General features: G+C 41.9%; 1 protein-coding gene and 1 long non-coding RNA gene across 2 annotated transcripts in view; one reads left to right on the top strand and one right to left on the bottom strand.

Annotated features, from left to right (window-relative positions):
• The first annotated feature begins 1,602 nt into the window (after nucleotides 1-1,602).
• gata5 (GATA binding protein 5) overlaps nucleotides 1,603-13,397 on the top strand; it is a 153,022-nt gene continuing 141,227 nt past the window's right edge. The window contains exon 1 of the mRNA XM_031894061.1: nucleotides 1,603-1,700. The gene's annotated coding sequence lies outside the window, so the exon portion shown is untranslated. The remainder of the gene's footprint in view (nucleotides 1,701-13,397) is intronic.
• LOC116408022 overlaps nucleotides 11,283-13,397 on the bottom strand; it is a 54,452-nt gene continuing 52,337 nt past the window's right edge. Inside the window, exon 3 of the long non-coding RNA XR_004220675.1 lies at nucleotides 11,283-11,450. This is a non-coding gene — a long non-coding RNA (uncharacterized LOC116408022). The remainder of the gene's footprint in view (nucleotides 11,451-13,397) is intronic.

Here is a 13,397-nt window from a genome sequence, read left to right as displayed (position 1 = left end):
TATATCGCCGTTACAGTCTTTAAAATCCCTGACTCAGGTGTATTAATCACCTTGTGTGGAGGGGCTGAAAAAAAGCGGGAAAGGGGCACGGTCACATGGGGTGCGGCTATACAACTAGTTGCATTAGTTACTAGAGTAATAAAGTTATGTGGGAAAAGCAAGACATTTATCAGCAAAAAAAGAAATAATTGTTTCAACAAGGTACATATATATATATATATGTACCTTGTTGAAACAATTATTTCTTTTTTTGCTTTTCCCACATAACTTTATTACTCTAGTATATATATATATATAGACACGTTCATGTGCAAAGGCCCCACGTCTGACAGGTTCATTTCACTGTGGTGCCAAAAATTTCTTCCTCGTGTCAATGTTCTTATCACTTTTATAAGGGAATCTCTAACCAATGGGCAATGTCCAACCTGTACCTTGTTCAAACAATTTTTTTTTTTGCTGATAAATTTCTTGCTTTTCCCACATAACTTTATTACACTACTTGTATAGCCGCACAACTAAGATATAATTACCCCTTATTGGGGGCAGAACAGCCCTATTGGGTTTATTTAATGGTTAAATGATTCCCTTTTCTCTGTAATAATAAAACAGTACCTGTACTTGATCCCAACTAAGATATAATTACCCCTTATTGGGGGCAGAACAGCCCTATTGGGTTTATTTCATGGTTAAATGATTCCCTTTTCTCTGTAATAATAAAACAGTACCTGTACTTGATCCCAACTAAGATATAATTACCCCTTATTGGGGGCAGAACAGCCCTATTGGGTTTATTTCATGGTTAAATGATTCCCTTTTCTCTGTAATAATAAAACAGTACCTGTACTTGATCCCAACTAAGATATAATTACCCCTTATTGGGGCAGAACAGCCCTATTGGGTTTATTTAATGGTTAAATGATTCCCTTTTCTCTGTAATAATAAAACAGTACCTGTACTTGATCCCAACTAAGATATAATTCCCCCTTATTGGGGCAGAACAGCCCTACTGGGTTTATTTCATGGTTAAATGATTCCCTTTTTTCTGTAATAATAAAACAGTACCTGTACTTGATCCCAACTAAGATATAATTACCCCTTATTGGGGCAGAACAGCCCTATTGGGTTTATCTAATGGTTAAATGATTCCCTTTTCTCTGTAATAATAAAACAGTACCTGTACTTGATCCCAACTAAGATATAATAACTAGTAGACTTGAGTTAGGAGATCCGAATTACAGAAAGACCCCTTATCCTGCAAACCCCAGGTCCCAAGCATTTTGGATAATGGGTCCCATACCTGCTTTATATGACAGTCTCTATTTACTGTCTAATAAGCGAGTGGAGCTATATAGTTGCATGGTTGGGAAAATGATTGAAGGAAGGTATATCCCTCCCAGAATCCTCTATGAAACAGCACAGAGGGCTGTGAAATTGAGGGTCTGTTCAGATGTAAATATTGATTAGCCTCACCTATAGTTAATAGGTGGCTCTGTTGTGGGAGAGGGGTGAGGAACTGGAGCTGCGTGTGGAGCTCATACTGCTTGTAAAAGAGTGTTTGGGACGTTACCTTTAGTCTGAGGATATTTCCTCACAAGAGGTGGATTTCCTAGTAGGAAGGACCAGCTACTATCTGATGCCCTAAAGACTTGGGACTGAGCTGCTGCTGTTTCTGAGAGAGCACAGGGATCATAAAAAGGACTGTGAGTATATTTTGCATTGACTTATGTTGGTTTAATCTACCCAAGTGGGACTGTGTCTGTCCTCTGAGAACAGTTATTTTTTTGTTTTTTTGCAAGGCTGCTACTTATTTGTTATATTGGGATATCGGCTGCCAAAACTGCTGGGCTAAATACTTTCACCTGCCAGATTTCAGTTTGAAACCCTGTGTACCTGTGTACCTGTCTCATATATCTGTGTGAGAGGAGCTGCTGCTTCTACCTACCCCCCTATATATATATATATATGAGTGCCGCACACACAGGGGCTTGATGCAAAAGAAAAAATATTTTTATTGAAAAAATTCCAACATTAGATGGTTTGTCCCCGAGGAAGAGCACTGGTCGTGCTTGAAACGTTGGAATTTTTTCAATAAAAACATTTTTTCTTTTGCATCAAGTCCCTGTGTCCCTTTTGCATCAAGTCCCTGTGCATATGCTTTTTAGCCCCAGACCTTTTGGTAGGGGCAAGAGAATTTTTATAAATCCGGCCGAAAGGCTGGGGCTTTTTAAGCCATCTTTTTTTATCAATTTTATCATTAATTTTTAAACATCTATTTATTCTTTTAAGCACTTCTGCCACCTTTTTAGCACTTTTTATCGATTTCGATGCAATAGCCTCCAGGTTATGCATGAATCCCTGGCCCCAGAGAAGGGTGCATACCGCTTTGGGACTTCTTTGGAGGTCCATTGTTTACCTTGCCCCCTTCTACGCTTCGACTTGGAGCGGAATGGACAAAGGGATCCCCGTAACCTTGTGGCAAAGGGGATCCAAAGACCCTTGTCTTCTGCGGGCCTTTTGGCCAGGGAGGTCGGGAATAAAGGGGCTCGTCTGAGCTTCGGCAAGGGGGTTCCCGAAGATTTCGGGATCATTTTGCGTCTTTTGGCCTGGTGGACCTGGAATTTTTGGACTTGCACCCTTATGCACTGTGTGGCACATTTACATGAGCAGTTTTGCACTTGGGTGACTGAAGCACACAGGCTTAAATAAAAAAAAAAATCAGTATAATTCATTTTCTATGTGACTACAAATCAAAATTTACAAGGAAAATGCTTTGTAAATAACCTACTCTCTAACCAGTGGTTTTCATTATATTATAATACAGGTATAGGACCCATTATCCAGAATGCTCGGGACCAAGGGTATTCCGGATAAGGGGTCTTTCCGTAATTTGGATCTCAATACCTTAAGTCTACTAAAAAATCAATAAAACATTAATTAAACCCAATAGGATTGTTTTGCATCCAATAAGGATTAATTATATCTTAGTTGGAATCAATTACAAGGTTCTGTTTTATTTCTACATAGAAAAAGGAAATCCGTTTTAAAATTCTGAATTATTTGATTAAAATGGAGTCTATGGGAGACGGGCATTCCGTAATTCGGAGCTTTCTGGATAACGGGTTTCCGGATAAGGGGTCCGATACCTGTAATTGATATATGTATGGTAATTGCACATTGGGGCTCTTACACATGGGCGTTTCTGCCCACAGTGCCCTACAGTGGATCTTTCATGCATTCAGCCATAGGGGACAGCAGAAAGAAAATCGGCCCATTCTTTCTGATTTCCGTATACTCACTGAGATGCAGGCAAGCACCAAACGCAGATACAACAGCTTAATTCATTGCAGGGGGCCGTGGGCAGAAATGCCTGTATGTAAAGGTGGCCATACACGGGCAGATTTCAGCTGCCGGTTTGCTTATTTGCCCATGTATGGGGCCTTCCGTCAGGCCTCACTGACCTATATCTGGCCAAAAATTAGCCAGAGGTTGATCAGACAGGCTTGGGCATATCGAGGGGGTGGCGGGGAAGATTTGCTTGTTTGGCAACCTTGTCATACTGTGTATGGCCCCCTTTAGATGTGTACAACTTGCCCACACAGAAATATCCAGATCTGGTTGCTTGGTAGTTGGACACAGTGCTTTTGACCAGTTAATGTTATTGCTTTGAGATGACGGACAGAGCAAGGTTTGGCCCAATTTGGCACTTCTCTACCAGATCTGGCCTGCAATATTGTGCCAATTGTTTTGTTTTTTAACCAATGCATCCACATAAGGCTCTGCTTAATTCCCCCGGGTATCAAAACCATAGCTTTAATCTTAGCTATGGGGAAAGGCTGGCCCAGTTGGGATTGGTTACTCTGGGGAAGGGGCAGTTAAGGGGGGGTCACTATATATAAATATATAAGGGGGGGCAGTAATGAAATAGAGAAAGTACAGAGAAGAGCGACTAAGCTGATAAAGGGAATGGGCTCAGTTATGGGGAAAGGCTGGCCCAGTTGGGATTGGTTACACTGGGGAAGGGGCAGTTAAAGGGGGGGGTCACTATATATAAATATATAAGGGGGGGGCAGTAATGAAATAGAGAAAGTACAGAGCAGAGCGACTAAGCTGATAAAGGGAATGGGCTCAGTTATGGGGAAAGGCTGGCCCAGTTGGGATTGGTTACACTGGGGAAGGGGCAGTTAAGGGGGGGTCACTATATATAAATATATAAGGGGGGCAGTAATGAAATAGAGAAAGTACAGGGAAGAGCGACTAAGCTGATAAAGGGAATGGGCTCCGTTATGGGGAAAGGCTGGCCCAGTTGGGATTGGTTACACTGGGGAAGGGGCAGGTAAGGGGGGGTCACTATATATAAATATATAAGGGGGGGGGCAGTAATGAAATAGAGAAAGTACAGGGAAGAGCGACTAAGCTGATAAAGGGAATGGGCTCAGTTATGGGGAAAGGCTGGCCCAGTTGGGATTGGTTACACTGGGGAAGGGGCAGTTAAGGGGGGTCACTATATATAAATATATAAGGGGGGGGCAGTAATGAAATAGAGAAAGTACAGGGAAGAGCGACTAAGCTGATAAAGGGAATGGGCTCCGTTATGGGGAAAGGCTGGCCCAGTTGGGATTGGTTACACTGGGGATGGGGCAGTTAAAGGGGGGGGTCACTATATATAAATATATAAGGGGGGGGCAGTAATGAAATAGAGAAAGTACAGAGCAGAGCGACTAAGCTGATAAAGGGAATGGGCTCAGTTATGGGGAAAGGCTGGCCCAGTTGGGATTGGTTACACTGGGGAAGGGGCAGTTAAGGGGGGGTCACTATATATAAATATATAAGGGGGGGCAGTAATGAAATAGAGAAAGTACAGGGAAGAGCGACTAAGCTGATAAAGGGAATGGGCTCCGTTATGGGGAAAGGCTGGCCCAGTTGGGATTGGTTACACTGGGGAAGGGGCAGGTAAGGGGGGGTCACTATATATAAATATATAAGGGGGGGGGCAGTAATGAAATAGAGAAAGTACAGGGAAGAGCGACTAAGCTGATAAAGGGAATGGGCTCAGTTATGGGGAAAGGCTGGCCCAGTTGGGATTGGTTACACTGGGGAAGGGGCAGTTAAGGGGGGTCACTATATATAAATATATAAGGGGGGGGCAGTAATGAAATAGAGAAAGTACAGGGAAGAGCGACTAAGCTGATAAAGGGAATGGGCTCCGTTATGGGGAAAGGCTGGCCCAGTTGGGATTGGTTACACTGGGGAAGGGGCAGGTAAGGGGGGGTAGGATCACTATATATATAATAGGGCACCCTGTCATGGTCATATTTGTATATAAGCTTGTGCCTATTCCGGCAGCTTTAGGGGGGCTACCTCAGATGCCCCCGCTGGACACTGGTGGCTAAATCCAACAGCAGAGCTGAGGGGGTGGATGATATTGCTTTTTTTTTGCGCTTTATGCATTCTCAGTACATTCTTTCTGCTGACAATTTGCCTCTTGTGCCCTTGCCCTTACATTTTAAGTAGGAAGGAAGAATGTAGATTTAAAGGGCAAGTAAAGCCCAGAGTAAACCAGTTCCATATGAATCCAGTTGTAAAGGGGTGACAGAAGCCAGCTGATCGACAGACTTAGAGGAGCACTGACTTCTGCTACATTGTTTAGAGAGTCAGAACCAGGAAGGTAAATGCAAACGTTTGGGTAGAGGTCCCCTTTAATACACCAAGTGCTGCTTTATTGGCACAAAGGGCTCTTTACCTGAGTGCAGTGAGTGATATAATTCCTAATTGCAGAGTAAAATCAATACGTTCCCAGGCCCTTGTTGCCACTGAGATGAAATCACGCTTGGCAGTAAAAGCCAAATCTATGGACGTTTATCAGTCCGTGGCCCCGCGCCATGATTTATTTTATGCTTCAGCACTTTTATGGGTTTCTGTCCATTACAAGCAGGTTAGAATTAGGCAAACAAAAGGCTACTGCTTCCAAGCCGCGCCGGGGGGGGGGCGTAAACTGCTTGGCTTCCAAGTGGAAAATTGGTGCTTATCATTTTTTTTTTTATTTTGTTTTATGGGCGCAGGTCTGACAGTTAGAAAGCGGCAGTCATCTGCAGGTCACCTTTAATTACCCAGGGTGAAGTCTGTGTCACATCTTTATCCTCCGTATGATTTATATCATTGGAGCCCAAGCCCGGCTCCTGTGCATTGATCAGTGCAAGAAATAACAACAGTCACACTGAAAGTACAGGTATGGGACCTGTTATCTGGAAACCCACTATCCAGAAATTACAGGAAGGTCATCTCCCATAGACTCCATTTTAATCAAATAATTCAAAATTTTAAAAATGATTCCCTTTTTCTCTGTAATAATAAAACAGTACCTGTACTTGATCCCAACTAAGATATAATTACCCCTTATTGGGGGCAGAAAAGCCCTATTGGGTTTATTTCATGGTTAAATGATTCCCTTTTCTCTGTAATAATAAAACAGTACCTGTACTTGATCCCAACTAAGATATAATTACCCCTTATTGGGGCAGAACAGCCCTATTGGGTTTATTTCATGGTTAAATGATTCCCTTTTCTCTGTAATAATAAAACAGTACCTGTACTTGATCCCAACTAAGATATAATTACCCCTTATTGGGGGCAGAAAAGCCCTATTGGGTTTATTTCATGGTTAAATGATTCCCTTTTCTCTGTAATAATAAAACAGTACCTGTACTTGATCCCAACTAAGATATAATTACCCCTTATTGGGGCAGAACAGCCCTATTGGGTTTATTTAATGGTTAAATGATTCCCTTTTCTCTGTAATAATAAAACAGTACCTGTACTTGATCCCAACTAAAATATAATTACCCCTTATTGGGGCAGAACAGCCCTATTGGGTTTATTTAATGGTTAAATGATTCCCTTTTCTCTGTAATAATAAAACAGTACCTGTACTTGATCCCAACTAAAATATAATTACCCCTTATTGGGGCAGAACAGCCCTATTGGGTTTATTTAATGGTTAAATGATTCCCTTTTCTCTGTAATAATAAAACAGTACCTGTACTTGATCCCAACTAAGATATAATTACCCCTTATTGGGGCAGAACAGTCCTATTGGGTTTATTTAATGGTTAAATGATTCCCTTTTCTCTGTAATAATAAAACAGTACCTGTACTTGATCCCAACTAAGATATAATTACCCCTTATTGGGGCAGAACAGCCCTATTGGGTTTATTTAATGGTTAAATGATTCCCTTTTCTCTGTAATAATAAAACAGTACCTGTACTTGATCCCAACTAAGATATAATTACCCCTTATTGGGGCAGAACAGCCCTATTGGGTTTATTTCATGGTTAAATGATTCCCTTTTCTCTGTAATAATAAAACAGTACCTGTACTTGAGCCCAACTAAGATATAATTACCCCTTATTGGGGGCAGAACAGCCCTATTGGGTTTATTTCATGGTTAAATGATTCCCTTTTCTCTGTAATAATAAAACAGTACCTTTACTTGATCCCAACTAAGATATAATTACCCCTTATTGGGGGCAGAACAAGGCAGTTCATTTATGGTCCCAATGTGTAATTGCTCTTTATCTGTAAACCTGAGACATCAACTGGGGGAAGTGGGGGGGTCCATTTAATCTCAGTGTATATCGCTTTACACATATATGGATGGGAGCTGCCATATCAGGGTGGTAGTTCTTATACAGTAGCAGTAATTAGCTGTGTTACAAATAGATGGAACTGTCTGAGACAACAGTGATGGAATATGAGCTCCCTCTAGTGGACAGTTATGATCACTGCAGGCACAAGTGAGCAGATTTTGTCAGAATAGAATAGAAATGTTCAAAGTTGGGGGACTCAACCAAGGCAAAAAATATGGCACCCCCTACCCATATGTATAAATACAAATATACAGAGAAGGAATGTTCTGGGCACACAATAAGCTGTACCCCCATACTGTACTGTCTAAGGGAAACACTGTGGCACTCCCTACCCATATGTATAAATACAAATATACAGAGAAGGAATGTTCTGGGCACACAATAAGCTGTACCCCCATACTGTACTGTCTAAGGGAAACACTATGGCACCCCCTACCCATATGTATAAATACAAATATACAGAGAAGGAATGTTCTGGGCACACAATAAGCTGTACCCCCATACTGTACTGTCTAAGGGAAACACTATGGCACCCCCTACCCATATGTATAAATACAAATATACAGAGAAGGAATGTTCTGGGCACACAATAAGCTGTACCCCATACTGTACTGTCTAAGGGAAACACTATGGCACCCCCTACCCATATGTATAAATACAAATATTACATTACATTAACATTTATTTATAAAGCGCCAACATATTCCGCAGCGCTGTACAATAAGTGGGTTACATACATTGGACATACAGAGTAACATATAAAGCAATCAATAACCGATACAAGAGGTGAAGAGGGCCCTGCCCAAAAGAGCTTACAATCTACAAGGAGAAAGGGTTGAGACACAAGGTGTGGGAATGGGCATGACCAGAGTTGTGAGAGGGGGGGCACAGGGTATTGCTAAACTAGATTAGGGTAAGCCTCTCTAAATAAATGTGTTTTTAGAGATTTCTTGAAGGCAGAGAGATTGGGAGAAAGTCTGACAGTTTGTGGGAGCGAATTCCAGAGAAGGGGGGGCAGCCCTTGCAAAGTCTTGAATGCGAGCGTGTGAGGAGGGAATGAGAGAGGAGTTGAGGAGCAGGTCAGTAGAGGAGCGTAACAAGCGGGTTGGATGGTACCTAGAGATGAGTTCAGAGATGTAGGGTGGGGCAGAGTTATGGACTGCTTTAAATGTGAGGGTCAATAGCTTGAATTTTATCCTGGATGGTAGGGGAAGCCAGTGCAGGGATTGGCAGAGGAGGAGCGGTTGGAGATATATACAAATATACAGAGAAGGAATGTTCTGGGCACACAATAAGCTGTACCCCCATACTGTACTGTCTAAGAGAAACACTATGGCACCCCCTACCCATATGTATAAATACAAATATACAGAGAAGGAATGTTCTGGGCACACAATAAGCTGTACCCCCATACTGTACTGTCTAAGGGAAACACTATGGCACCCCCTACCCATATGTATAAATACAAATATACAGAGAAGGAATGTTCTGGGCACACAATAAGCTGTACCCCCATACTGTACTGTCTAAGGGAAACACTATGGCACCCCCTACCCATATGTATAAATACAAATATACAGAGAAGGAATGTTCTGGGCACACAATAAGCTGTACCCCCATACTGTACTGTCTAAGGGAAACACTATGGCACCCCCTACCCATATGTATAAATACAAATATACAGAGAAGGAATGCTCTGGGCACACAATAAGCTGTACCCCCATACTGTACTGTCTAAGGGAAACACTATGGCACCCCCCACCCATATGTATAAATACAAATATACAGAGAAGGAATGTTCTGGGCACACAATAAGCTGTACCCCCATACTGTACTGTCTAAGGGAAACACTATGGCACCTCCTACCCATATGTATAAATACAAATATACAGAGAAGGAATGTTCTGGGCACACAATAAGCTGTACCCCCATACTGTACTGTCTAAGGGAAACACTATGGCACCCCCTACCCATATGTATAAATACAAATATACAGAGAAGGAATGTTCTGGGCACACAATAAGCTGTACCCCCATACTGTACTGTCTAAGGGAAACTCTATGGCACCTCCTACCCTCTGTATAAATACAAATATACATTTACTATTAAATGTTACATTTAATACTAGAAATAATAAATAAAAAATATCTTAATGTACTGAATAACTATACACTATACTAGATAAAGCAGTACGTCATAATAACAGTGCAATAAAAGTGACAGGCAGAGAATACAGAGTTGGATTGATTTATTAGGCAAAACTCCAATCAATGCCTATTTGCATTACCGCTGAGAAAACCTTTCTAACCGCCCCCCCCCCAGCGCACTCTGTCACTCCAACGCACCATGTTTAATCATTCCGCCGAATTCCCCTTGCACCAAGCAATATTGTATTCTCATCCCTCATACCCGCTGCATCTCTCCTTCCGTCGCTCCTTTATTCCGGGATATCTTTACTCTTGACTCTGCCGCTTCATTGTCTCTACGTGTTTATTTGCCCCGTTAATGCAACATCCCTATCTTGCCAATGTGGTGCTTTAATGGGACCCCTCCCTGTAATTTTCTATTCTATCCACTGGGTTTAATTATAAATTCCTGCCTCCCCAGCGCGGAGCAGTGACCCTTCCCTACACTGCAGATATTAGGATGAAATAAGCCCCTTAGCTTGTTTATACCCTGTCTTGTATACAGCTATAGAGCCTATAGAGGGGTCTCAGTTATCATTGGTGGAAACAGCGCCCTAGATTTGAGGGGAAATAACAGTAGTAGGTTATAGAATGGCCTATTCTAAGCAACTTTTCAATTGGTCTTCATTATTTATTTTTTAAAGTTTTTGAACAATTTACCTTCTTCTTTGCAGCTTTCAAATGGGGGTCACTGACCCCAGCAGCCAAAAACTATTGCTTGATGAGGCTACACTTATATTATTGTTACTTTTTTTTTTTTTTTTAATTTATTTTTTATTCAGTCCCTCTCCTATTCATTTATCAGCCTCTTATTCAAACCGCTCCCTGGTAGCTAGGGTAATTTGGACCCTAGCAACCAAATAGCTGATGAAACTCCAAGCTGGTGAGCTGCCAAACAAAAAGTGAAATAACTGGTTGCTAAGGTAATTTGGTTCATAGCAACCAGATGGCTGCTGAAATAATGAAACAATAACTGAAGTAAAAAACAATTAAAAAAAAAAAATTTCTACAATGTAGAGCGTAATATTCTGAGACGATTTGCAATTGGTCTTCATTTTTTATTGTAGTTTTTTACTTCAGTTATTGTTTATTTCAGCAGCTATCTGGTTGCTAGGAGCCTAATTACCTTAGCAACCAGGGTGTGGTTTGAATGAAACACATATATAAAAAATAGAGGACTTGAATAGAACAATAAAGTAATAAAAAGTAAGAATAACAATAAAACTGGAGCCTCACAGAGCAATAGGGTTTGGCTGCCGGGGTCAGTGACCCCCATTTGAAAGCTGCACAGAGTTATAAATAATAAAGACCAATTGAAACCTTGCTTAGAATTGGCCATTCTATAAAATACTAAAAATTAAATTAAAGGTGAACCACCACATTAAGATTAATTAATGGCAGAAGCTCAGTTTTCACTTTCCAGATCCTAAGTGATGTTAGCAATTGGGAGCCTGTTGGTTTGATTTATTATTATTATTATTATTATTATTGTTGTTGTTGTTGTTGTTGTTAGTATGAATGGAAGGAGCCTGTAGTTCCCTGGAATACATAAGGAGCTGTAGGTCGCTGGAGTGGATCAACCCCATTATACACAGAAATCCGCGTTCTCCCAGCTCTACCTGTAGGGAAACAGCAGTAAAACAGAATATGTTAAAGAATTCATAAGAACAGGCCTATTTAGCTTTCAGCAGGGAAATTGATTGAGCTCTGTGCCAGTTCCAGCCTATAGATACATCCTGCTGGACTCGGAAGCTGCCATATGTCAGCACTTTAGCTACAAGACATTATCGTGGGTAGCAATGCGGCCCAGTAGGAACGTATAGTTGTGTCAGAGGCTCATACGGACTTTGCTACCCACCAAATATTCATCTGTATAACTTCCTATTGGGCAAACATAGTGGGAATGGGGCTTGTATATGGAATTAATGGCTGCAACCCCATGTCCAAATGAGGAGAATAAGGGGCTTATTAAAAATGAGAGCGACTAAATAAAAAATGATTTTACCCACAATGCAAAATTACTTCCCAGAATTCCATTGTACTATATGGCACGGTCTGTGTGAGCTTGTATATATTGCAGTCAAGTGATGACCCCCACAAGCGTGATTATGGGGTGCTTATGAATAGGCTGGGCGGGCAGTGCCCAAAGCCGCTGGGCAGATACAGTGAGGATGCCACGAGTTGTCGTCTATGGCACTTACCTGATCTCAGTTACTATCTTCCGTATTCCAGATCCAACAAATGCTTTCAAATGACGCCATGGTGTTCAATGGAGGGCAATTTTGGTGGTACCACCCCCAAACATCCTAAAATTATGTGTCCCAATGGGGCTAAAATTCTCCCATATGCTATTGCTTTAAAGGGGAAGCTTACCTCCCGACAGAAAATGCAGCATTTAATAAGTAAAGCATGTACGTACATAGTATTAATCCTTTGCTTGTTGTGTCTTGCCAAACATTGGCCCCTGGGAACCAATGGGAATGTGATTCAGCATGGTCATTTGTAGGTAAGTAATTCAAGCAATATGCACAATATACACAAATATACAACCTATTTGTTACAAACCCATCCGTTAATAGAGCTTCTCCAGCAGAATCTCCTGCATTGTAATCTGTTTTTCCCATGGGGCTAGCCATATTCTTCATTTCCCAGGGTGCCACAGCCATGTGACCTGTGCTCTGATAAACTTCACTAACACTTTACTGCTGCGCTGCAAGTTGGAGTGATATCCCCCCCCCCTCACCCCCAGCAGCCGATCAGCAGAACAATGGGAAGGGAGCAAGATAGCAGCTCCCAGTAGGTATCAGAATAGCACTCAATAGTAAGAAATCCAAGTCCGGCTTGGGACTCCTCCAGTTACATGGGAGTAGGAGAAACAATAGGTTAGCTGAAAGCAGTTCTAATGTGTAGCGCTGGCTGAAAGCTTAGACTCAGGCACACTTTACTGCTGTGCTGCAAGTTGGAGTGATATCCCCCCCCCTCCCCCCCAGCAGCCGATCAGCAGAACAATGGGAAGGGAGCAAGATAGCAGCTCCCAGTAGGTATCAGAATAGCACTCAATAGTAAGAAATCCAAGTCCGGCTTGGGACTCCTCCAGTTACATGGGAGTAGGAGAAACAATAGGTTAGCTGAAAGCAGATCTAATGTTTAGCGCTGGCTGAAAGCTCAGACTCAGGCACAAGGCACTGAGATGGCGCCTACACACCAATATTACAGCTACAATTTGTTGGTTCAAGAATAAAATGTTAAATGGCAGAGGGAATTATTTGCAGTGTTAACCAGGGTCATTTAGAGATATTTGATCAGTCTCCTGTATGAGTCTATTAAATGAGCAGCCGGTCACTAACTCTCCTTTACTAGACTCACAATGGATTGCCGATGGGGGGGCTACACGGCAGCCAGTCTCGCTCCTCCGTGCTTCTCATTGTGCCAGCAAGTGCAGCTGGCGATTCCCACCCTGCCCATATAACTGCGGCATCTGGGAAATAACCTCGTAACTCGTCTCGTAAAACTATAAAAGATGTTTTAATAAGGCACCGTGCTCTTGTTATAGCCTCAGTTAATCT

The sequence above is a fragment of the Xenopus tropicalis genome, chromosome 10 (assembly GCF_000004195.4).
Source record: "Xenopus tropicalis strain Nigerian chromosome 10, UCB_Xtro_10.0, whole genome shotgun sequence".
In the NCBI taxonomy this organism is placed as follows: domain Eukaryota; kingdom Metazoa; phylum Chordata; class Amphibia; order Anura; family Pipidae; genus Xenopus; species Xenopus tropicalis.
The sequence above is the reverse complement of the archived record's forward strand: the minus strand, read 5'-3'. Positions and strand labels throughout refer to the sequence as shown.